A 24,124-nucleotide genomic window follows, 5' to 3' on the forward strand; every position below is an offset into this window, starting at 1 on the left:
TGGACAGTGTCACTAGAAAGCCTGAGGAGAACAGTGTCATGAAGCCTGACCCTTCCCTACAGAAAATTAAAGTCACCTGCCAGTGTGCAGGCCTGTTATGAGCAAACCAAAACACCTCTCTCCCTGCATTTAGAGCAATATCCCTAGCTCAGACTTCACGTTGCCCTGGGTGACATTTATACACATTGTCCGGACAGCTAAAGGATTTAGTCATATCTTCGAACTTAAGAGAGACGACTCAGTCTTTTCCCATTTGCATTCGTTACATTTAATAGTTCTCAAACTCAGATCACTGATGATTCAGACCTTATTGGAAGTCTTTGGTTGCAATGGGGCTTAACCTGGGCCGGTCTCCTAAATGAGAGCAGGCTTAGATCAGCCCCATTTTCACCTTCTGATTGGTATTAACTAATTGGCTCCTGTGGTTACCCCCAGAAGGACCTGACTGTGATGAGCTCTATTCTGGGGAAACATGGGATTCAGCAGGGAAGTAGGAAAATACCAATTAAAGAGTAGTGTTCCATATCTTTATGCTACTGTTTCCCTGAAAATAAGACCTAGCTGGACCATCAGCTCTAATGCATCTTTTGGAGCAAAACTAAATATAAGACCCTGTCTTATACTATATTATATAATATACTATATTATAGTATATTATATACTATATTATAGTATATTACATAATATACTATATACTATATTATAATGTAAGACTGGGTCTTACATTAATTTTTGCTCCAAAAGATGCATTAGAGCTGATGGTCCAGCTAGGTCTTATTTTCGGGGAAACACAGTAGTAACATTGGAGGGAAGGAATCTTAGCGATATCCTAAAACCAGTTAGACATAGTGCAGCCTGGCTGCGGTTAGACACAGAAGACAGAGAAAGAGACCTGGAAACAGGAAGACGAAAGGACATGAAGGGCAATAATGAAGTACTAACACAACATGACTCAAAGGCTAACCTCCCAACAAATAAATGCAGTATCAATAAGGAAAAGCGAATGCTCCAAATCAGGTTTTGAGGCGCTTCCTGCTGCATGTTATTCCATATTACATGCTTCTCAAATCTCTACAACATTCCTTTAAGGGCACTGAATTGGATATTGATTTGATTTTCTTTATGATCCCCGTAATCTCAGGAGGTAGCAACTGTTGAATAAGAATTACCCTTGCTCAGTTTTTCTGTAAGGCTGAAGACATGACAATGGTCCAGCCCACTCGCTAAGCTGTGGAAAGCGGAGTGACGACACACATATGTCTGGGGCAGCCGGCACTAGAGGAAATTGCTGTGAAAGCTTCTATCTGATTAAAGATATCTTGCAGGTGACCATGCTTGTAATATGAAGATGGATTTAGCGTCCCTTCTTGCCAGCAAACTTCTTAAGGGTCCCCAAACAAGAATATTTAGGACTCACTCTAAAAAGATTCAAGTCTTGAATTTCTAAATTATCTTCCCAAACATTACCATTGAGGCCAAGATGTGAGTGTTCTACAAAGTAATAAAATGTCCTAAGTGATAGTAATGACCTTGGTAGCAGAATTTTGTAATATGTTTCCCTCGCTTTATTCATTCAGAAGCTTTTCTTGAACGTCAGCCATGGTCAGTTGCAAGGAACTATGCTGGGTGCTAGTTTTTCTGGTTTTTGTTTGTTTAACTTCTGTTTACTTCCTTTTCTCATATTCAGTTTCTTCATCCTTACTTTACCAAAACAGAAAAGCCTTTTATCGTCAGCTTTTATCAGATAGTACCCTAACTGGCCTAGACCAAAGAGTTTCTCCTCAGATGCTTGCGAGGCCCCCCCACCTCAGAGGGAACTCCTGGGCATCCATTGACTGAGGCCAACTGCACACCCACTGTGTGAGCAGCTCCAGGGCAGGTGCAGCTTAGAATACAAAGACGGCCTAGCTGGAGACAGGATGATTAGGTGGCAATGCGTTTGATGGGTGGCACTGTCCACAGGGGAGGGAGATGTCCAGGACAGAAAGATCAGTGTGCGGACATGTGTTGATGGAAGCAGCCCGTTGACTTGGCCAAGTCAGCTCATTAGATGACCTACCTCCAAAGAAATGTTAAAATACTAACAATGACCACTTGTACCTTAAGCCCCTGGACATATTCAATATTTTCCATTGCACTCTTCTATGCCATTATTTTTTTTATGCTTTCACACTCCTCTTATCAGTGAATATCTAAAAGTGTATTTAAATTGTACAATGTTAACAAGTTTTTCCATAGCTTTAGAAAAGAGGGTAGCTAAAATTAAGGCTTAAGTTCAAAATAAGCCAATCGACCTAGACATACAGACCCCAAAGCATCGCTGGGCTAAGTGACATCCGCTCTGCTCTCCACATCCCCCAAAGCAACACCCTTCCTAAAAAGCCAATTTGTCAAGTCCTTGCTCCGATTTGTCACGTCCATCTTTAGTATCAGAATAAGCACATGCTAGATGCTCTCCAAAACAGATACTAACATGAGATACTGAGAAACCAGATTTCAAACCATCAAAACAGACAACAGAAACACTACTTGACTCCCATGTGCTCAGTGCAAACATCCATGCAAAAGCTCTAACCATCTAGGCAATTTATCTGATTACGGGCGCTTGTACCTTATTTTGAAAGCATAAGGACAGATGTCAGTGGGAAATGTCAATGTTCTAGGCAACAAAGGATAAGTGTGAGGTGGCCATAAAAAGAAATCCCAGTTCCCACATTAGAGCAACAAAACTCAGAATAAAATAATGAAGTGTAAGAGTCCAAACTCTCATTATTAATTTTTTTCATGTAGCTCTTGTTAAATTGTACAACCCTGAGATCTTCTTTTGAGTTACATGAACTCAATTCGTTCATGCAACTCAAAAAAAAACTAAGACATTAAAAAAACACACACTAAATTCCCCCCATAGGGGACTTGAATGTCTGAGCGCCCTGGATTCAGAACCTTAGGGGCTGAGAGGGAACTGGAATCAGTGGTTACTGAAATTCCGGGGAAAACCACCATCCTGGCAGTCTTCACCAGCTCATGAATCCATGCTTTTAAACACAGAAGGGGGGAGAGGGAGAGGCTGTGAAGCAAAATACCCTATTGTGTAGGAATTTTCTCTGTATAAATGATTTGACTTGGTAGAAATAAACTTGCCTGCCTGCTCTTTAAGAAATGCCAGACTATTGGAAGCAAAAGCAGAGGGCATGGTGCCCAGAACCATGCTTCACAGGACTCTGAATGTTTTCTCCTCACCCACGTACAGCAGTTCCTATAGTTAGACTCCAGGGTGCCATGGAGGCCCATAACTTGCCAGTCTGAACTGCTTTGCTTTGGCTGCAAGCAGAAGACCAATTCCAACAGAGGTGAACTTATTTGCCATAATTCTCCTCAGATGCTAGGCCTTTCACATTATTGGCTTTAGTGTCAAAGAAATTGGCTCCACCAGGCTCACCAGATTTCCCATAAGAAGTATACAGCAGCATCTCGGTTTTTGAACGTAATCCATTCTGGAAGACTGTTCGAGTTCTGAAATGTTCGAAAACCGAGGCACGGTTTCCCCATAGAAAGTAATGCAAAATGGGTTAATCTGTTCCAGACCTTTAAAATCAATCCCTAAAACTGCAAATTTAGCATGAATTTTACTATCTAATGATATCATAGATCCATAAAATTTATGGCATTCGTAAACTGAAATGTTCGTCAACGGAGACGTTCGAAAACCGAGGTACCACTATATTTTATAATCCTGATTCAAAATCCAATCCCAGATACAAGTTCTGAGCATCAAATCTAAATCAAAGATAAAGGGAAACTGGTAAGGAGCGATCTTGGTTATTTCAAATTCATGACCAAAGTGGCCAAACACATGAAAGTCCCTTTCGCTTGATGAACATTTCACTTCACTGTATGAAACGTCAGTTACCCCAAACCATCCTGTGACATACCCAGACTCTCACCATGGACCAGTCCAGGGGTCCACTCTTCATGACCCATTTCTGTTTCTCATTTTCATTCACAAAAAGTTGAGATTCTTCACTGAAACAACTTTACGAGTCAGATATCTAGAAATCTTATGTTTATGTTTAAATATATTAAATTAGATGGCCTAGTTAAGCAACATAAGTGTAATGTGGGTTGGTGGTGGTGTGAGTTCTGCTGCCTTTATGTTATGGTTTTCTCTGTGTTTTTCTTGGTTTGGTCTGATGAGTACCCTAAAAGATTGGAACTCTCTGAAGTCATAGCCATATACTCACACAGGGTTATGAAAAGCTAGGTAAATGCAGGAGAATAAAATAAAGTTGTGAAAGTCCCAAAACCAGCACTGACTTCTTCAGGAACCTAAGCAAAGTGAAAGCAAAGATAAAATGTACACGTGATGCCCATCGATGACTGGGCAGCCCACTGGCCTAACGCACTGCCATTTTCCTGGCACAAGCCCACAGCGAGTGGTTGCAGAAATGTCATTTTCTGGGTTGCTTCCTCTTCCCTTTGTTAGAAGATGAGTTAGGGTCATGGGGTACAAGTGGGGCTGGCCCTCAGCCCCCAGTTCTATAGATATTCCATCTGCAAGCATCATCTTGAGCAAAGCACTCCTGTGGTTTACACAGTTTCCTTTTAATGCCAATGTTGTCAGGTTAAAGCACCTTTAATCTTTTTTGTTATTGTTTTAAAATAATATATTTGTGAAGTGGATAAAAGAAACACTGGAAATAGGGTGCTTCTTATAAAAAGTTCAAGCGTAAAACATACAAGCAAGGCCTTTGGTGAGTTTATCTGGCTTTGTAAACACGTCTGAAAATGAATGAGAGCTAAATATATAAAGCAGTTAGTTGTCTGTCTTTTACCATTTTTAACTCAGATCTGTATTTAACACTTATTTATTTGTTAGTTTTTACATTCAGAAGAAATACACTTTGAACTTTGGCTAACATTGTAGGATGTTTTTAAATTGTTTTCTACTTTTTTAAAAACATGCTTTCATATTTTTTGTAAACTTGGTGATTTTTGAATAGCCTCTTTTTCTTTCCAATAGACCAATTACCACTATAGTTCTGCAGAACCTTTTTTTTTTTACTGTATTCTTATAATAAATGTTAAATATTTGTAGCAACCTGTGCCTTGTTTAATCTTTTATCATGTTTATATTTGTCTTCCTTTTCCATGTAAATATGCTTTAAGTAGACGGAAATGAAGGCGAGATTTCCATGGTAACTGGCCTCCTAGGGCTGTAACGGTGCATAAAAAATTATTAGCTTTCAGTTTCTCTGTAATTAAGCTTATGAGTGCTGATGATAATGGGTGTGTGTTGCTTACAGTCCAATCACTGTTTCCTCTGTTTAGAAATCAAAACTGAAATGTAGTTCAAGTCCCATTTCTGAGGGGATTGGCTGTTTGCCAGGTTTTTTGTGGTTGTTTCATAACAGGATTTGTTTAGACATAGCAAAGGATTTAGAGGAGAAAGGCAATTGAGAAGGATATTTGGAAAGAGAAGCTGAAGGGGGCAGTCACCACCACGCACCCTTGCCTGGTTGTGGTACAAGGCTGAGCTCGTCACCGAGCCGAGATGCTGGATTTCTATGGACCCTTCAGCCAGCAAATCAGTTATCTTTCTAAAATGGCATGCTGTTATTTACATGTTTCCCTGCATTAAACCAAGCCCTCTCCTCGTCCCTTGTCTTGGATTAGAGGAGTCACCCCCACCTCTCCAAAACACTTGTTTACTGTTTGTGGGGCAGCCCCTGTGCTTCTTAGGACAGGGGAACGAATCTACACAACCCTCTTCGACCTTCCTGCCTCTGCAGCATGCTGACTGACCAGTGCTGCCTGCTCCTGGGCCCCTGATGAATTCCTTTTCACCATAGCTCTTAATTCTGCCTGGAGTTGCATCATCTCCAGCAGGTTTGATATCTGACACAGCATCCCAGACAACCCATGATTTCACCTACTTCAGTTCATTAGGACCGGGTGTATCCATCATCAGGGAAGATTGGCTATTTAACTGAAATCCCATTTCCCAAGATGGATGAACAGCATCTTGGAAATTCCCTGGAGCTGTATTTAAAGTCTACACCTCACTGTACATCCCTCTCTAGCTAGTGATTTCTTCAGGCAGATGGTGATACATATATGTAGCTTGCAAAAATACATAGATATAAAAACTAGTTTCTAGTAAAAGCATCAATGGTTGCTCCTTCAATTAAAAGCTAAGTCTGAATGAAGTGCTTTTTCAAACTCCTCAAATCTGAAGCAACTGGAACAAACCCACACACTAGGTCAAACTCTTATGATTACAGCTGAGTAAGGCCATTGGCGCTGCTTCCAAAGGCATCAGATGTTGAATCAAGCACCAAGCCAGGAGCTGGGAAAGCTAGGTTCTCACCCTTGCTGGGAATATCACCACTTTGTAAATTTAAACCAACGGTATCACTATCTGGGCCAGTCTTCTCACATGTAAAATGAGGTTCGACTAAGTGCTTAGTAGCAAACTTTTTCTTTTCTTTCTCTTACTCTCCTGTGATGTTTGGGGTGGTTTTTTTTTGTTTTTTTTTGTGGGTGTGTTTGGTTTTGTTTTCCCCTTCCCATCTGTCACTTCCCCTTCCTAAAAGCATCCTGATTTCCTCCAGCAGAATTTCCTTTTCAGTATTTGGTGTGGTCCTGATGGAAACATAATTCCAAGTGTCCTCCCACTACAGAAACCATGGAACCCATATCCTTCTTTATTTACCAAATGGATTCTTTCTTCCAAGACTGAAGGACAGAAGGGACAGCCAGAAGGCAGTCCTCCTAGGAGCAGGTTGCTGTAACTCCTTTTTCCTAGCCCTCCAGAGAACCCTTAGTTTCTTTCCATTCCCAAGCCTCATTCTCTAGCCTCCCTTTGGCCTTGGAGACCCCACTCGCCTTCCAGCTAATTCCCTTCTACCTATCTTATCCATAGTCCACTTCTGTCACCTGCAGCTAAGGATCCTGACAGATACAGTGATCTCAGGTCAAGCCCCTTCCAGCACTGAGGTTCTGGTTTCTCTCAAGTGTTCTTGGGGTCATTTTGGAATCCCTGAATACCAACCAGCACTACGCAGGATGAGTGCTATTCCTTTACTTTTTCAGTGTAGCTGCCAGAATTCAAGAGTGATGAGAAAAAGGAAAACTCCCTAAAGGTTCAGTCATCTAATGTGCTGCTGATTATCCAAACTAAACCTTTTAATGTGTCCCCAGCTCTGGACCTAGGTAATTCAAAATTATAAATGTTTCTTTTTCAGTCTCCCTGTGGTGACAATGGCACCATAGGATAGTTAAATGATAAGGTCAATGGACTAGAACATTGTGAGAGGCTAATTGATCTATCACAGCAATATAAATGCCAAGCATTAATAGAAAAATAAATGTCACAGAAAGCTGAGGTATTGAACTTAGAAGCTATTCTCTTTTGGCCTCCCATCCCCCACCTTTCAGAAGGGGTTGGTCTTGTTCCATATTCAGGAGACTCTCCCTTTGCAGAAAACACACACACACACACACACACACACACACACACACACACGAATGCACACACATACACGCACACCAAATGTTTCCTTTTAGACCTGGATAAAAGCCAATTAATAATTTAAGCTTATTAGAATTTCATCCCAAGTTAATCTTTAAAGCAGCTCCTGGAAGCCTTCACTGTGCCTGCAATCTTCCTCCTATGCCCCTGCCAAATGTCAAGGCCTAATCATGATGCGGTATGTAGTACAGTGGGACCCTAAGGAGCACACTTATCGTGCATGTGCCTTATGAAAGGGCATGCGTGGGGGGAGTGGGAGGATTTGCTCACTGGTGTCCCATCAGGCTCACAGTCTTGTGCACTTAGAACAGGGACACCCCTATCACATCCAGCCAAAAAGCCAGAAACTAGGCCTTTTCTCTTCCAGAACTGCACACTTCATTAGTCTGCCAGGGAATACCCATCAGAGCTGGGAGCATCTTATCTGCTATGGTTAAACTATCACTTTTAATTGCGAGGGGACAAACAGCCATCTGCCCCACCCAGGTTAATGCCTAAATTTCTGTTTGCATCAAACTAAATCCAGCCTCTGCCGTAGCTCTGATGCATATAGAAATTTAGAAAGTGGAGACCAGCAGATTTATAACACCATCCCTCCCTTCTTCACTTTATACTTCTCTCCCGTTCTTCCTTCTCCCGCATGGACACCTTTTCTTGTGGTTGAGTTCTACATCAGTGTACCCCTACAGTTTTTTATCCCAAAGCAGATATTCCATGAATATAATCATTGGTGTCTTTTAAGTGTGTATTCAGATGTTATTTTGGGAAGACCAGAAGTCATCTACAAGTTTAAACATAAGGTAAAAGAGGAAGAATATAAATAAAAATGAAATCCAATTATAAAGAACAGAGAAAGGAAACCAAATATCTGACATTTATTAATTATAGCAACTAGAATAAATTTAATTGACTTTCCTGACAACAAAAAAAAAGAAAGAAAAAGTGACTATGAAATGATAAAGGTTGAAATTTCATGAGGTAGGCATTGAAATTAAAAAGGTACGAAAAAGTGATTCTAGAACTTTGTTTTCTAAGATGACACACGAAAATGGCAGCGCTCTCAACTGGAAGGAATTTTGTTCCCCAGGGGACATTTAACAATGTCTGCAGACATTTTTGGCTGTCAAATATGGGGAGTCCTACTGGCATCTAGTAGATGGAGGCCACGGTGCTGCTAAACACACAACAATGCACAGGACAAACCTCCACATTAAAGATCTACCTGTCCCAAAATGTCAGTAGTGCTGTGGTTGAGAAACCCTGAGTTATGGGGCTTGTCTGAATATCAATCTAGAAGTAGAAGACTTCTTTAACTGGACAAATTTTAAAGGAACAATGGAATAAAAAAAAATGAAAATGGTTTTTAATTTAGTTCCATAGGTTGACATGTTTGACATACTGCTTACATATAAAAACAATCTAGAGGATCTACAAAGCTAAGAGTTGGTTCTTTAAAACCATCCTCTGATGAGATTTACCAAGAAAAAAAATTACCATTTTAGGAGTGAAAAAGTAGTTATCAATAACTATAGAAATAGCAGGGATTGAGAAGATAATACTATGAACTTAATGCTTGTAAGTTTGAAAACAAACAGAATTAAGCAAACCTTTAACAAAATTGACAAATTCCTAGAGAAAACATAACTTGCCAAAGCTAACTTAAGAAATAGAAATTTTCAGTCAAAACAGTGGAGCAAGTAAATGTGCTCACCTCCTCCCACAAACACACCAAATTACAACTAAATTATAGAACAACCACCCTGGAGAACCACCTGAAGCTGAACAGAACTCATATAACTAAGGACATAAAGAAGAAGCCATGTTGAGACTGGTAGGAGGGACAGACTCAAAACAGGCAGCTAGTCCCACCCTATGTGTGGCAGTAAAAATTGGGAGGAATATCTCAGCTGCAGAGGTCTCCCCTGAGGAGCAAGGGATCCCAGCCCCACATTTGAGTCCCCATCCCAGAGCATCAATGCCAGGAAGAGGAATCCCCACAACATCTGGCTGTGAAAATCACTAGGGAATCTGTCCTGGTGGGATGGAAGGCTGCTATGGATGCAGGCATCCTCTTAAAGGGCCTGAGCACAGACTCACTCACCAGCACCAGCAAAGGGACAGCTGCTCAAAAGCACAAGGGACATATAGGGAGGAAATGAATTGTCTGACTTTGTGGTGAGGACTGGAGGGGCAGCTCTCTGGGACAGAAGTGCTGGCAGATGCCATTGTTCCTTTGTTGAGTTCTCCCCTCACACACAGCTGGCAGGCACAGGCGAGTGCCAAATTTGAGTCTCCACTAATCTGACTAACACTGCTTGTCACCCCTCCCCCACCCATGATTCCCTGAGACCCTGCCCCACCCAACAAACATGCAGGCTTGACCTTCTTTCAGTAGCTGCTCCTCATAAGCAGCCAACCTCGGCCCACACTGCAGACTTTCGTAAAAATCTTTCAAAGGTCCACAAACCCCAACCAAGCAGTGGCTGTCCCTGGTATGCCCTTTACCACTTGCTAAGCAACTCAAGCTGAGCACTAGTGGCAGCGAGCCTCAGCTCACAGCGTAGCCTCACCCAGGTGGCTCCAAGCCCAGCAGAGGTAACTGCCGACCACAGGTCACTTTATAGCTCCTACCAGGTGGCCCCAGGCTGCACACAGGCAGCACACTGGCGAGCACTGGAGCCCCTCCCAAAGTGCCCCAGAACCAACACACCTGGTGGCTGGTTTCAGACCACACCAGACCACAAATTAGTTCCAAAAATGACACACTCAATGCGTGGACTCAGCAGACACCAAAGACCCACTAAAGTTGGTGTATTAGGGAACACAGACACACACACACCATTAGCCTGGCCCACACACCTAAGGAGGCTCTTTCAATGGCTGAGCCTTACAGGCAGCTGGCAGGTGGCAACAGGCTTAGGGGGTCCTGGGCCTTTTTCTAAGCTACCTCAGGCACAGTACTGGTGGCAGCCAGTCTCAGTTCACAGTTCACAGCAAGGCTTCCCCCACATGCCTCCAGGCTACAGGCAGCAGCCAACCATATATAGCTCTGTGGCTCCTACCAGGTAGCCACAGGCTGATAACAGGCAAGGTTGAAATTGCTCTTCACGGGAGCCCCTCTCAAGAGACACCAGAAACATCACACCCAGAGGCCAGACTCAGACCACACCAGAGCACTACCTGGTTAGCCCCACAAGTGGCATACCCAAAGGGGGATCTCAACAGGCACAAGAGCCCATGGGGTTGAAGCCTCCTTTGAGGGGTCAGCCCCCATACAGCAGCTCATACACTTTGGGTGTAGCCAGTCCTCATTGTCAGTCATCCTTGGATTCAGTCCCACCTACTGATGTGCCAAAAGCAGTCAAGGCTCAACTACAATAGGAGAACACACTCAAGGGACACTCCTGGAACACACACACAGGAGATTAGGGAGACTGTACCACTGGACCACATAGGACACATACATAAGGCCAGCCAGCAAAGACTAGAGACATAGGAGATCTACACAGAAGCAAACACAGAGCTGCAGCCTAAATGAGGAAACAAAAGGATATGTCCCAAATGAAAGAGTACCTCCAGAAATAGAATTAAATGAAATGGAGGCGATCAATCCACCAGAGACAGAGCTTGAAACACTGAGTATAAGAATGTTTTAAAAACTTAGTGAGAATTTCAACAAAGAGATAGCAAGCATAAGAAGGATATAGCGATCATAAAAAACAGTCAGAAATAAAGAATACAGTAACTGAAATGAAAAATACACTGAAAGGAATCAACAGTAGACTAGATCAAGCAAAGGATTGAATCAACAATTTAGAAGACAAGGTAGTAAAAAACACCCAATCAGAACAACAAAAAGAAAAAAAAATGGAGATAGTTTAAAGGAACTGTGGCAAAACATCAAGCATAACAACATTCCCATCATAGGAGTACCAGAAGGAGAAGAGAGGGGGCAAGGTATCGAGAACCTATTTGAAGAAATAATGACTGAAAAAACTACCCTAACCCGGTGAAGGAAATAGATATATAAGCCCAGGAAGCACAGAGAGTTCCAAACAAGATGAACCCAAACAGGCCCAAAACAAGACACATCATAATTAGAATGGCAAAGGTTAAAGACAAAGAGAATCCTAAAAGCAGCAAGAGAAAGACAACTAGCTACTCACAAGTGAGCTCCCATAAGACCATTAGCTGATTTCTCAAGAGAAACTTTGCAGGCCAGAGGGGTGGCAGGAAATATTCAAAGTGATGAAAAACAAGTGCCTACAACCAAGACTACTCTACCCAGCAAAACTATCATTTAAAATTGAAGGCGAGATAAGGAGCTTCCCAGACAAGAAACAGCTAAAAGAATTCATTACCACCAAACCAGTATGACAAAAAATGTTAAAAAGACTTCTTTAAGCAGAAGAAAGAAGAAAACAAAGATAAAAAATATGAATAAAATGCCAATAACTATGTATCTATCTATAATCACTTTAAATGTAAATGGATTAAATGCTCCAATCAAAAGGCATAGGGTAGCTGAGTGGATAAGAAAACAAGACCCATTCATATGCTGTCTACAAAAGACCTACGTCACATGTAAAGACACACGCAGACTGAAAGCAAGAGGATGAAAAAAGACATTTCACATAAATGAAAACAAGAAAAAACTGAGATAGCAATATTTAAATCGGACAAAATAGACTTTAAAATGAAGACTAGAATAAGAGACAAAGAAGGACATTACATAATAAAGGAATCAATCCAACAAGAGGGCATAACCCTGGTAAACATCTGTGCACCCAACATAGGAGCACCTAAATATATAAAACAAATATTGACCAACATAAAGGCAGAGATCAAAAGTAACACAAACACAGTAGGGGACTTTAACACCCCATTGACACCAAGGGACAGATCTTCTAAACAGAAAATCAATATACAAACAGTGGCCTAAAATGACACACTAGATCAAATGGATGTAATTAATATTTTTAGAGCATTTCTCCCCCCAAGTAGCAGAATATACATTCTTTTCAAGTGCACATGGAACATTTTCCAAGATAGACCATGTTAGGCCACAAAACAAGCCTCAATAAATTTGAGAAGGTTGATACCATATCAAGCATCTTCTCTGACCACAATGGTATGAAACTAGAAATCAATTACAAGAAAAAAACTGGAAAACACACAAACACATGGAGACTAAATAACATGCTACTAAACAATGAATGGGTCAACAGTGAGATCAAGGAAGAAATCAAAAGCTATTTTGAGACAAATGAAAATGAAAATACAACAACCCAAAATCTATGGGACACAGGGAAAACTGTCCTAAGATGGAAATTCATAGCAATGCAGGCCTACCTAAAGAAACAAGAAAAATCTCAAATCAGTCTCTCTTTACAACTAAGGGAACTAGAAAAAGAAAAAGAACAGCAAATAAAGCCCTAGTACAAGAAAGAAAATGATAAAGAGTGGAATAAACAAAATAGAGATTAAGAAAACAATACAAAAGATCAATGAAACCAAGAGCTGGTATTTTTGAAAAGATAAACAAACTTGACAAACATTTAACCAGACTCATCAAGAAAAAAAGAGGACCCAAATCAATAAAATCAGAAATGAAAGAGAGGTGATAAACAACACCACAGAAATACAAAAAAATAAATAAATAAATAAGAAAGTATTATGAACAACTATATGCCAACAAATTGGACAATCTGGAAAAATTGATAAATTCCCACAAGCACACGATCTGCCAAGGCTGAATCAAGAAGAAACAAAAACCTGAACAAACCGATTACTACCAATAAAATTGAATCAGTAATCAACAAGCTCCCAACAAACAAAAGTCCTGGACCAAATGGCTTCACAGGTAAATTTTACCAAAACATTCAAAAAAGAATTAACACCTATTTTCCTCAAACTATTCCAAAAAATCCAGGAGGAGGGAAGGCTCCCAAGCTCATTTAATGAGCCACCATTACTCTGATTCCAAAAACAGACTTTTTGGAATGCTTTTATACATCTGAAATATAATATTGTATATCAATAGTAATTGAAAAATAAAAATTAAAAAATAAAATAAAGAGGTAACAACAACAAAAACACAAGGATATTTCAAGAAAACTCCAGACCAATATTACTCAGGAACATAGGTATAAAAACTCCAAACAAAGTATTAGCACTGAATTCACCAATATGTTAAAAGGATAATAAATCATACTCAAATGGGTCTTATCCCAAGACTGGAAGATTGATTCACAATAAAAAAAATAAAAATAAAAGTAATAAACCATGTCAACAGACTGTAAAAGAAATCCATATCATTGTCTCACTGGATGCAGAAAAATATTTGACAATATTCAATATCTTCTGATGATACAAACTCTCAGCACACTGGAATAAAAGGGAATATTCTCAATTGATAAAAGGGCATTTATGAAAACTCTCTGGCTATCATACTTAATGATTAAAAAATAAATAATTGTCCCTAAAATTGGGAAAAGGCAAGAATATGTACTCTCTGCACTGTACACCTGAAGCTGAAGCTGAACAATAATGAATGTCAACTACAAGTTTATATATATATACACACACACACATACACACACACATATATATGTATATATATGTATATGTGTATAGTTAGAAGAAGCAGAGTACAGCATTAGGAATAGAGACAGTGGAAATGTAATGGCTGTGCGATGTCAGAGGGATAGTGGATGGGGGAGGGGGTTCACACAGTGTGAGGGATATAAATGATAAATGTCTAACTATTACATTGTTTTGCACGCTGGAAACTAGTAAAATCAAAACAAAACAAAAAAACCACTCTGTATGCTATTAAAAAAAAAAAGAATATGCACTCTCACCATTTTAATTCATCATTGTACTGGAGGTCATAGACAGTACAATAATGTAAGAAAAAGAAATAAACATAAAATCTGAGAAGAACAAAGTAAAATTATCTTTATGTGCAACAACACAATCCTCCATGCAAAATAACATAAGGAATTACAAAAAGCTACTAGAACACAATAAGTAAGCTCAGTGAGGTCACAGGATAAAAAGGTCAACATACAAAATCAATCTTATTGTATATACTAGCAACACATAATTGAGAACTGAAATAGGATAACTCTATTTACAACAGTATCAAAAAACATTAAATATTAGGAACAAATTTAACAAAATGTATGTAAGACCTGTACACTAAAAATATGCAAGTCATTGATGATAGAAATTAATGGAAAGAGATATGCTCATGGATTGAAAGACTGAATATTAAGATATTAATTCTCTCTCCAAATGATCTATAGATTTGATTTAATTCCAATTAAAATCCCAGCAGGCCACTTTTAGATATTACTGACTTGGTTCTATAAGTTATGTGGAAAGGCAATGGACCTAGAACAGCCAAAAATTTTGAAAAAGAAAAAGAAGACTTACATTACCTAATTTACTATGAAGCGACAACAATCAAAATAGCATGGTGTTTGCATAAGAATAGACATACAGATTAATAAAACCAAACTGATTCCAAAATAGACCCATATATGGTATATATGATCAATTGATTTTTGACAGTGTCTGACTATTAAACATCTCTATGCAAAAAATTAACTCTAAATAGATCATGAACATAAAAGGTGAAATTATAAAACTTCTAAAAGAAAACACAAGAGAGAAATCTTTATAACTTTAGGCAAAGAATTTTTAAATAGAGTACAAAAAGCACAAATCATAAAAGAAAAAAATGATAAATTGGACTTTCTCAAAAATTTAAAAAACTTGCTCTTTGAAAGACATGCTCAATAAAATGAAAGACAAGTGACAGACTGGGTGAAAATAAAAAAAAATTTAATCTACATTTAGAAAAGAAAAATTTTAAATAACCAATAAGCACATAAAAAGATGCTCAACATTGTTATCAAGTAAATAAAATTTAAACCTCAAGGGGATACCACGGCACAGCATACGGCTAAACGTATGAAGTTTGACACTGCCACCCCTGGTCAGGATGTTGAACAACTGGAAAACTCATATTGCTGACAGGATGCAAAATGACATAGAAAACATTTTGGCCTTTTCTTACAAAGTTAGATGTATGCCTAGCATATGACCCAGAACACCCACTTCTAGGTATTTATCCAACAGAAATGAAAGCCAAAGAGCACAGAAAAACCTCTTTGCAAAAGCCTTATGCTAAGTCAAACAAAGCTCAACACAAAAGACTTTTTATTGAAGGAGTGATATCCCCAAAATGGTAACATAGGTCATTCCTGACTTTGCTCCCCCTCACAAAAGCAACAACAACTATTCATGGAAAAGACACCACTGAAAGACTCCTAGAACATGGGGGTGAAGCTGAAACACCCCCCTGTACCAGAGACCAAGACAGACTGCATTAGAGGGGTAAGAGGAGTGGCTTCATGCTAACTGCACTCTCCCAGCCCCAGCCAGAGCAGCACCACTCTAAGACGTCTCCCCTGAGCTTCCAATTCCACCGGTGGAAAAAGAGTCTAGGGTGGACATTAAGCTCCCCCAGTATTATAGGTTGCTTCTTGGGAGTCCCCACTCTGGTTTTGCCTCATAAGGATTGCAGGAGAATCTTTAGGGCTGGACCACTAGGAAACTGTGATGCAGAAAGAGTAGGGGCTTGGCAGACCAAGCTCCTACCTGTAGCATCCAAGCAGTAGTCCCAACCGGCAGCTTTGCTCACCTGTAGCGCCAAGACAGAAGGGCAGGATGACCAGCGTACTCAGTGGGGTGCAGGTGTGCTCGATTCGGTTCCTGAAATGAAGAGCCTTGCTGGCCCTGCAGCCTGTTCTGTCCCTGCCAAGGCAGGAGAGCTGAGTGATAGCCCAGGTTATTGCTTAGTATAGCTCCCGGCCCCTCCCTACCAGAGAGACTGGCCAGAATGCCTGGAAGCTGCATAGCCCCGCAACACTCAAGCCGACAGTACAGCAGCAGAGCTGACCATCCATAGAGAAAAACCAGTGACACTATAAGGTCAGGGAACTTGGGGACTGAGTCAGTTTGACTCGAGACCACAAAGAGCCTCATTGGGCTTGGAGGTCCTCCCTTGCTTCACAAAGACAGGAGGGCTAATTCATAGCCTGGTCCACTGCTGAGAGTAACTCCAGGCCCCTCCTGACCAGAAAGCCTGATGGGAGCACCTGGAAAGCTTCTTGGAGCTGACCCTCCCAACCTTCCCAGGCAGAAGAGCTCATTTACAGCCCTACCCACTGCTAAGTGTTGTTCCCAGCCCGTCCTGACCAAAAAGCTGGCAATAACGCCTGGAAGCTGCATAGCCCAGCAATGCTTGAGCAAAGAGTACAGTAGCAGAGCTGACCCTCCACAGAGCAAAACCAGTGACACAGTCCAGCCAGGGAACTTACAGCACACCGGTCAGCTTGAGTCAAGACCATAAAGACTTTTGCCAGCCTTTGAGCTGGTTCTCCCATTCTGTCCTGGTAGGGAAGCTAATTCATAGTCCCACCCACTGCTGAATACAGCCTTCAGAGTGTGTGTGTGTGTGTGTGTGTGTGTGTGTGTGTGTGTGTGTGTATTTATTGGGGGGGAGGGGACCTAACCACAGCACACAGGAAGCTGCCTACCCCACCAACAGTCCTGCTTACAACAGCACATAAAGTGCAGAGCAAAACCAGTGGCCCCTTCTGGGCAGAAAATTCAGTGTAAAGTCTTACCTAATTTGAGTCGCCAAACAGGCCCCGGGGCCCATCCTGCTGCCCTGCCAGGACAGAGAAGGTAATGAATAACCTCACCTACGTTTGAGTATAGTACCCAGTCCTGACCATCTAACAGTAAGCCTGACAAAGATCTCAGGCACTGCAGAGCCCATTCTACAGCCTCACTTGGACAGCGAACCAAGCAAATAGGCCTATGCAACTGTTCTCAGCCAGCGGCAACCCCTCCCACCCAACCCCAAAGCTTGGGCAGTGACCTCACCAAAAAAAAGACCCTGAGAGCAAGTCCCACCTGTCTAAGAACGTTACCAGCAGACATGTCCAGAAACTCAAATTGAGATAACTGGTGAAAAACTGTCTCTGCCAGAGTGAACTTGTAAAGTTTGGAAGAGGTGAGTGCTGGCTCAAATGTGCAGATACCAGGGTAACGAGTCAAGGATCAAAGTTAGATAAACATGACACCAGCGAAGGCAGCTAATAAAGTTCCAATACCCGACCCTAAAGGAATAGTTTGAATGTCAAAAAATTCAGAATAATCATTGTTTGTTTTTTTAAGAAGTTTATTGAATTGCAAGAACACACAGACAGACAACTAAACAAAATTGGGAAAATAATGCATTAACAAAATAAGAAGTTCAACAAAGAAATAGAAGCCATTAAAAAAAAAAAAGAATTCTAGAAATCAAAAAGACTGAACTGATGAGGGCAGCTAGATGGCTCAGTTGGTTAGAACGCGAGCATAACAACAAGGTTGCAGGGTTTGATTCCCACATGGGATGGTGGGCTGTGCCCCCTGCAACTAAGATTGAAAACGGCGACTGGACTTGGAGCTGAGCTGCACCCTCCACAAGTAGATTGAAGGACAACGACTTGGAGCTGATGGGCCCTGGAGAGACACACTGTCGCCCAATATTCCCCAATAAAAAAATGTTTTTTTAAAAAGGACTGAATTGAAGAATTCAATAAAGAGCTTCAAAAGCAATATTGGCTATGCAAAAGAAATAATCGTGTCCTAGAAGATAGGGCATTTGAAATTATCCAGTCAGAGGAGCAAAAGAAGAAAAGAAAAGAAAAAGAGTGAAGGAAGCCTATGGGACTTCTGAAGCACAAACAAAATAATATCCACATTATAGAAAGTACAGAAGGAGAAGAGAAAGAAGAAAGAAAAAGGACAGAAAGTATATTTAAAGCAATAATGGCTCAAAACTTCTCAAACTTGAGGAAAGAAATGGACATCCAGATCTATGAGGTCGAAAGCATCCCAAATAGGTTGAAGGTGAACAGGTTACAATAAAACACATTATAATTAGTTGTCAAAAGTCAAAGACCAAGAAGGACGTTTGAGAGCAGCAAGAAAAAAGAAGTTACATACAAGCAGATTCTAAACTATATATGAAATTTTAAAGAGCCTGAAATATCCAAAGTAATCCAATAAAAGAAGAACGAAGTAAGGACTCACACAAAGATGGGGGCACTGCATCAGGATCGACAAATGGAACCTAGCGGAGCCCAGAAATGGACCCACAGTTACACAGTCAATTGATTTTTGACAAAGCTAACAAAATAATGCAATGGGGGAAATTCTTTTCAACAAGTGGCCCTGAAATAAAGAGAGATGAAAAAAAGAAAAAGAAAAACTTTGGCCGCTACCTCAAATGATACTCAAAAATTAAGTTGAGATGATTCATAGACTTAAAATAACAGCTAAAGTCATACAAATTTTAGGGAAAAAATGAGAGTTTGTGACTCAGAGGTGAGGTGGTAGGGAGATATAGTCAAAAGTTTCTAGGAAGAGAAAGCAACAATCTTTAAAATGTTGATAATCTGATTTCATCAAACTTAATAACTTACAGTCATCCAAAAAGAGGATAAATGGGCAAATCAGAGAAAAATCACAAAATACCTTTCTAACAAAGAACTTCTACAACCCAATCATACAACAACAGCTCAATTTTTTAACAGGCAAATATTTTTTTTTAATAAAAAGTCCAATATTTTAAAAGATGGGCAAAAGAAACAGACAATTCACAAATGAAGATATGTCAAAGGTGTATAAGCACTGAAAAGGCCTTCAGCATCATTAGTCATCAGGGACACAAATCAAAGCTATAATTAAACGCTGCAAGTACTGAAAAGGACGTGAAGCAACTGGAACTCTTCATACATTGCTGGTGGGAGTGTAAAACAATGCAACCGCTTGCAAAAAGCAGTTTTGACTAATAGTAAACATATACCTACCGTGCAATCTGCCAATTCCACTCCTAGGTATTTACCAAGAGAAATGAAAACCTACGTCATATGTTAACATAAAAGGGAATATTCACAGAGTGTTAATAGCCAACAACTAGAAAGAGACTAGGTGTCCACTGAGAGGAGAATGAATAAAACGTGATGGATGGATGGAATAAGGTATCCCTATAGAATGAAATCCTATTCAGCAACAATAAGGAATAAGTTACTGATGAATACGACAACATGAATGAAATTCAAAAGAACTATGCTAAGCGAAAAAAAAAAAGCCTTATGAGTATATAAAGGAGTATATCGATATGAATCCATTTATATGAAGTTAGGCAAAACTGCTATGTTGTGGGGGGAATAAAAACAACTGGGAATAGGCATTGATTATGAGTCATGTGGGATCATGGTAGAGAAATCATAATGTCTATAGCTTGGTAGGGGGTCGGGTTCCACAGGGGCATCCATTTGTCACAACCAGCAAATGTACACATAAGACTTGTGCACTTATTGTTTGTAATATTTACATTGAAAGAGAAAACTAAACAAATATTGAACTCTAATTAGTGATATTCATGCTGAACTATTAGGTTGGTGCACAAGTAATTGCGGTTTAAAAGGTTAAAAATAATTGCAAAAACCGCAGTTACTTGTGCACCAGCCAATATACAGGAGTGATGATATCTGTAAATTATTTCGAAATACATCAAAAAAACTGATGGAAGGGTAGAAGGATGGAAAAAATAGAGTTATGTCATAAAGTATAGAAAACTGTTCATTGTAAAATATAGGCGATGGGCATATGGTTGATCTGCCTGTTAAAAATCTTCCCGCTTTGCTGTTTGTTTGAAATTGGTCATAATAAATGTATTTCTAAAAGCAAGCTGCAGAACTGTGTCTATAGTATGCTCTCTTTCATTTAAGAAATAAAAGGAATGAGAATATGTATTCATCATATTCTTAAATTTGTCTAGAAAAGCACTGGAAAGATAAATGGAGGGTAGGCAGGGCATGTCACTGCATACCTTTTAATATTGTTTTGCTCTTTGAATCATAAATGTATAACTTATTCAAAATAAATTTTTAAAAAGAAGACAATTTTCCCATGGAAGAAATACAGGCTGAGGGTCTCTAGTTGCCCACCTCTTCATTTTTCCTGCCCACCCACTCACTCTAAGGTCTTTGGGAGAAAAGAGGAAGGGCAGATGGTTGAGCTTCTGGAAGTTTGCCTTGAAACTCTGAAATAGTGAGATTTCTGTCTCTGCTATACCTTTATCCTCTCTCCTCCCCCCCACACACACTCATCCACTCACACATACCAAACCACACTCACTAACCACACTCACTCTCACACACTCACCCATATAGATTGCGCATGAACCCCAAGGAGCCATCTTGAGTTCTTGAGTGTCCCTGTGACCACCTCCACTGCCCCCCACCAACCCCCACCCCCAAGTTCCTCTCCCCCTCTAGCCTTCTCTCCTCAGGGCAAGGTGTTTCAATCAGGTACAGAAGACAGGAATAGTGGGGAGTATATGTCTTCAAGAAATGGCCCTCCCAAACCACCTCATCCAGTTTCTCAGGCAAGAATCCTTTCTGACGGGTGCTGCTGTGAAATGTTTTGCTCAGAATTGTGACTGAGCTCGTGTTAACATGACTGAGTAAGGGATTCATCCGCTTGCCCCAGAGTTTCCTCCAAGGCTCAGCAACCTAACGTTGATAATCTATATACTTCAGTACATTTTCCCATCCTTTCAAAGCAAACGCCTAGCCCAGCAGCTAGCCCCAAATTGCCAGAGAAAACTGAACACAGGAAGGACACTGACCTTGAGGGCAACCACTTTCTATGCAGATGGCTTTACACACGCAGGCCCTTCTGGGCTACCAGATGTGGGTGGCAAATGAGTGACCCAGAGGGACAAGGAATTTAGGAGACGATAGAATACTTGTGGAGATGAGAAAGAAGGCACTTTTCTCAGGTATCTGGAGTGCTTGTTAAGACAGACGACTCTAGGGAAAGGCCGGGCAAAGGCAAAGACACTGACCCCACAGCAGAAAATTAGCACTCTGAACAGTAGCCAAGAAAATCCAACCGATTATGCTGCCTCTAAAGGAGAAACATCAAGTGAGAAATTACATTTGAGCTGTGAATTTTAAATTGTGAATGGGCTGCCTGTCTTTATCAGCTCACATCACTAATGAAATATGAATCTCCATGGAAAGCTGGGAGGATTCTACAGAAATAGAAAGACTGTCAAGAGGAGGCTGGTTTGAGAAACGAGTGTCCTGGGAGAGGAGAGATGTTAAAAAATCAATCAGCTGAGCCTGGCCAGAACAATCCCTAATCTTCCCCTTCCCCTTCCCCTTCCTGGAGCCTAGCCCTGGCTCTGAGAGAGCCGAGCTCCTGAGGGGATATTATCTGGGGAAGAGAAATCACTGAAAAGAAGGAAAGGAATTAAAGAATGTGAACAAAAATACCTAGGGCTTCTCTGGAGATTGTTTTGCAAACATCCCCAGGGCTGGCCCAGGTGCAGTGGGACAAGCTGCCCACTTCGGTGCTCAGACTTCACAGTGGAAGGGGGGGTACACCCTGCAGGCCCCCAAGTTTGGGTCCTGTGGATGGCACACCTCCCTGGCCTAGGTGGGGCTGGAAGGCCGTGGCTCTCGGCGAGGTCCCCTCCCCACACTGGGGAACTGGGCATGCTCTCATTGCACCAGAAGTCGCACCTGTTTTGCCTTTGCCCATGAAGTTAACTAACTGCTTAGTGAGGCCCAGCAACCTGACAGCGCAAGCAAGTGGTTATTTATCCACTTCCTGGGCTTGAGCGCAACCACACGCTGTCCTTGGAGGTGGCTACAGGGGCCTTCTGATAGAACCAGAAAATCACACAAAGGAACAGAAGAGCCTGGAAGAAGCCTACCGGCCTTGCTCTGTGAGCCTCCTTTGCTACCTCCCAAGCAGGCAAGCTCTGGGCAATATTGTTTTGAGGGTGGGGGTAGGGAGAGGCGGGAGTGCTCAGCAGCCTTTCCCAGGCTTCCAGTCCCTTAAACCCCTCTCCTGAGCTCTAGAAGCCTGACACTCAGATTCTTTCTCCACCTCGGCAATCTCTTCTATCAGGGCCAGTTCTGCCAACAATGATTTTTGCCTCAACATAAATGATACAGTGGGGTATAGTAAAAAGAACACAAGCTTTGGCAACAAACTGATCTGAGTTCAGATCCGGCCTCCACCCCCAAAGGACCCTTCACGGCACATTTTGTGATGCTGTATGAATGCGTTTCCTTTCTCAGATTAACCCCCACACACCATCCCAAGTCCTCCTGGCTTCTATGTGAATAGTGCTCTCACACTAGGAAAATGGTGCTCAACACAGCCCAACTGGCTAACCAGCTATTGCATTTCTATATTTTGAATTGCTGATCAGCTTTTTTAAGAGCCTTAACTTCCTTATCTTTATAATTTGCCCATCAAGTATCAGACTGCAAATCAAACATGACACTGGTCAGGGATATTCTGTATTGAGATTTTAAAAATAACGATATCATTCTTCCTAATATCACACACAAGGCTGTTTCACTCAAAAACACATCAAGAACTGCACCGACGCATTGCCTCCATGCTACTCCTGACCCTCCTCTGGGTGATACATAAAGATGCCCACTTTAAAAATCTTTTTCATTTTCTTCTTTTTATCCCTTCAGCATTTTTTTCTGGCAGGAAGTTGACATTGAAAAAGGGAAAAATAAGGCCAGAGCCGTGAAGGTAACTGAAGGTTACTGGAGCCTAAATGAGATCTGTCTGTCTTGTTACATCCTCAGCCCCCCCCCACCCCATATCAGCTCAGCACTGTGGACAGAGAACCGGGCCACACTCTCTTGATTTATTTGTGTTCACTATATTCCACAAAAGAACATTTTTAAAAGGAAAGAAATTGGTGTTTTTATGTATATTATGGATGGGATACTTTCTGCCTCTCTGTAATAGTTTGATAATGCTTTTTTAGAAACCCTGATGATGAGGTAAAGAATAAATCTTTCTTTCAGCCTTGGAGTTCCTGAGGGAGGAAGGATGAATGAGGACCTCACAGCAAGGCCAGCAGGGAGACAACCTCGTTTCACATACCCAGAAGGATCGTGCTACAGCGCTGTCCTATGCACCCCTCTATGAGGCAAGAGTGGGAGACAAAGGGAAGCTCAAGTCTGGTCACTGCAAACCTAGCCTCAGGGTGGGGAATAAGGGGCAGGGGAACTTTGCTTTGTGAAAGGGCAAATGGGCTGATAATGGCTTGTAGGATGGTGGCAACCGACATCTGCTTCTTTATTACAAAGCAGAATAGGCTCCTAGTTTGAGGAAAATGGAATGAGTAGCAGGAAAGCCATCTGGCTTAGTTCTCTGAACGATTTTAAACACTTCTACCTCTTCCAGTGCTGAATGTCATGCTGGAAACTTCCCCCACCCTTGTCTCCCTAACCGCTGCCCTTCCAGGATCTGCTTTCACTCTGCAACAGCCCTGGCTTCCATTATCTGTCTGTCTCCCAATGTGACTCGGCTCTTGGGCTCAGCTCTCCTTTGCCTGTGTTCTCCACGTCCCTCAGGATGCTCAGTGGCCCAGGAAACGAGAAGAGCACCACAGCTCACAGTGGAAATATTCCA

This window comes from Rhinolophus sinicus, chromosome 3 (assembly GCF_057876585.1).
Source record: "Rhinolophus sinicus isolate RSI-liver-muscle chromosome 3, RSI-T2T, whole genome shotgun sequence".
In the NCBI taxonomy this organism is placed as follows: Eukaryota; Metazoa; Chordata; class Mammalia; order Chiroptera; family Rhinolophidae; genus Rhinolophus; species Rhinolophus sinicus.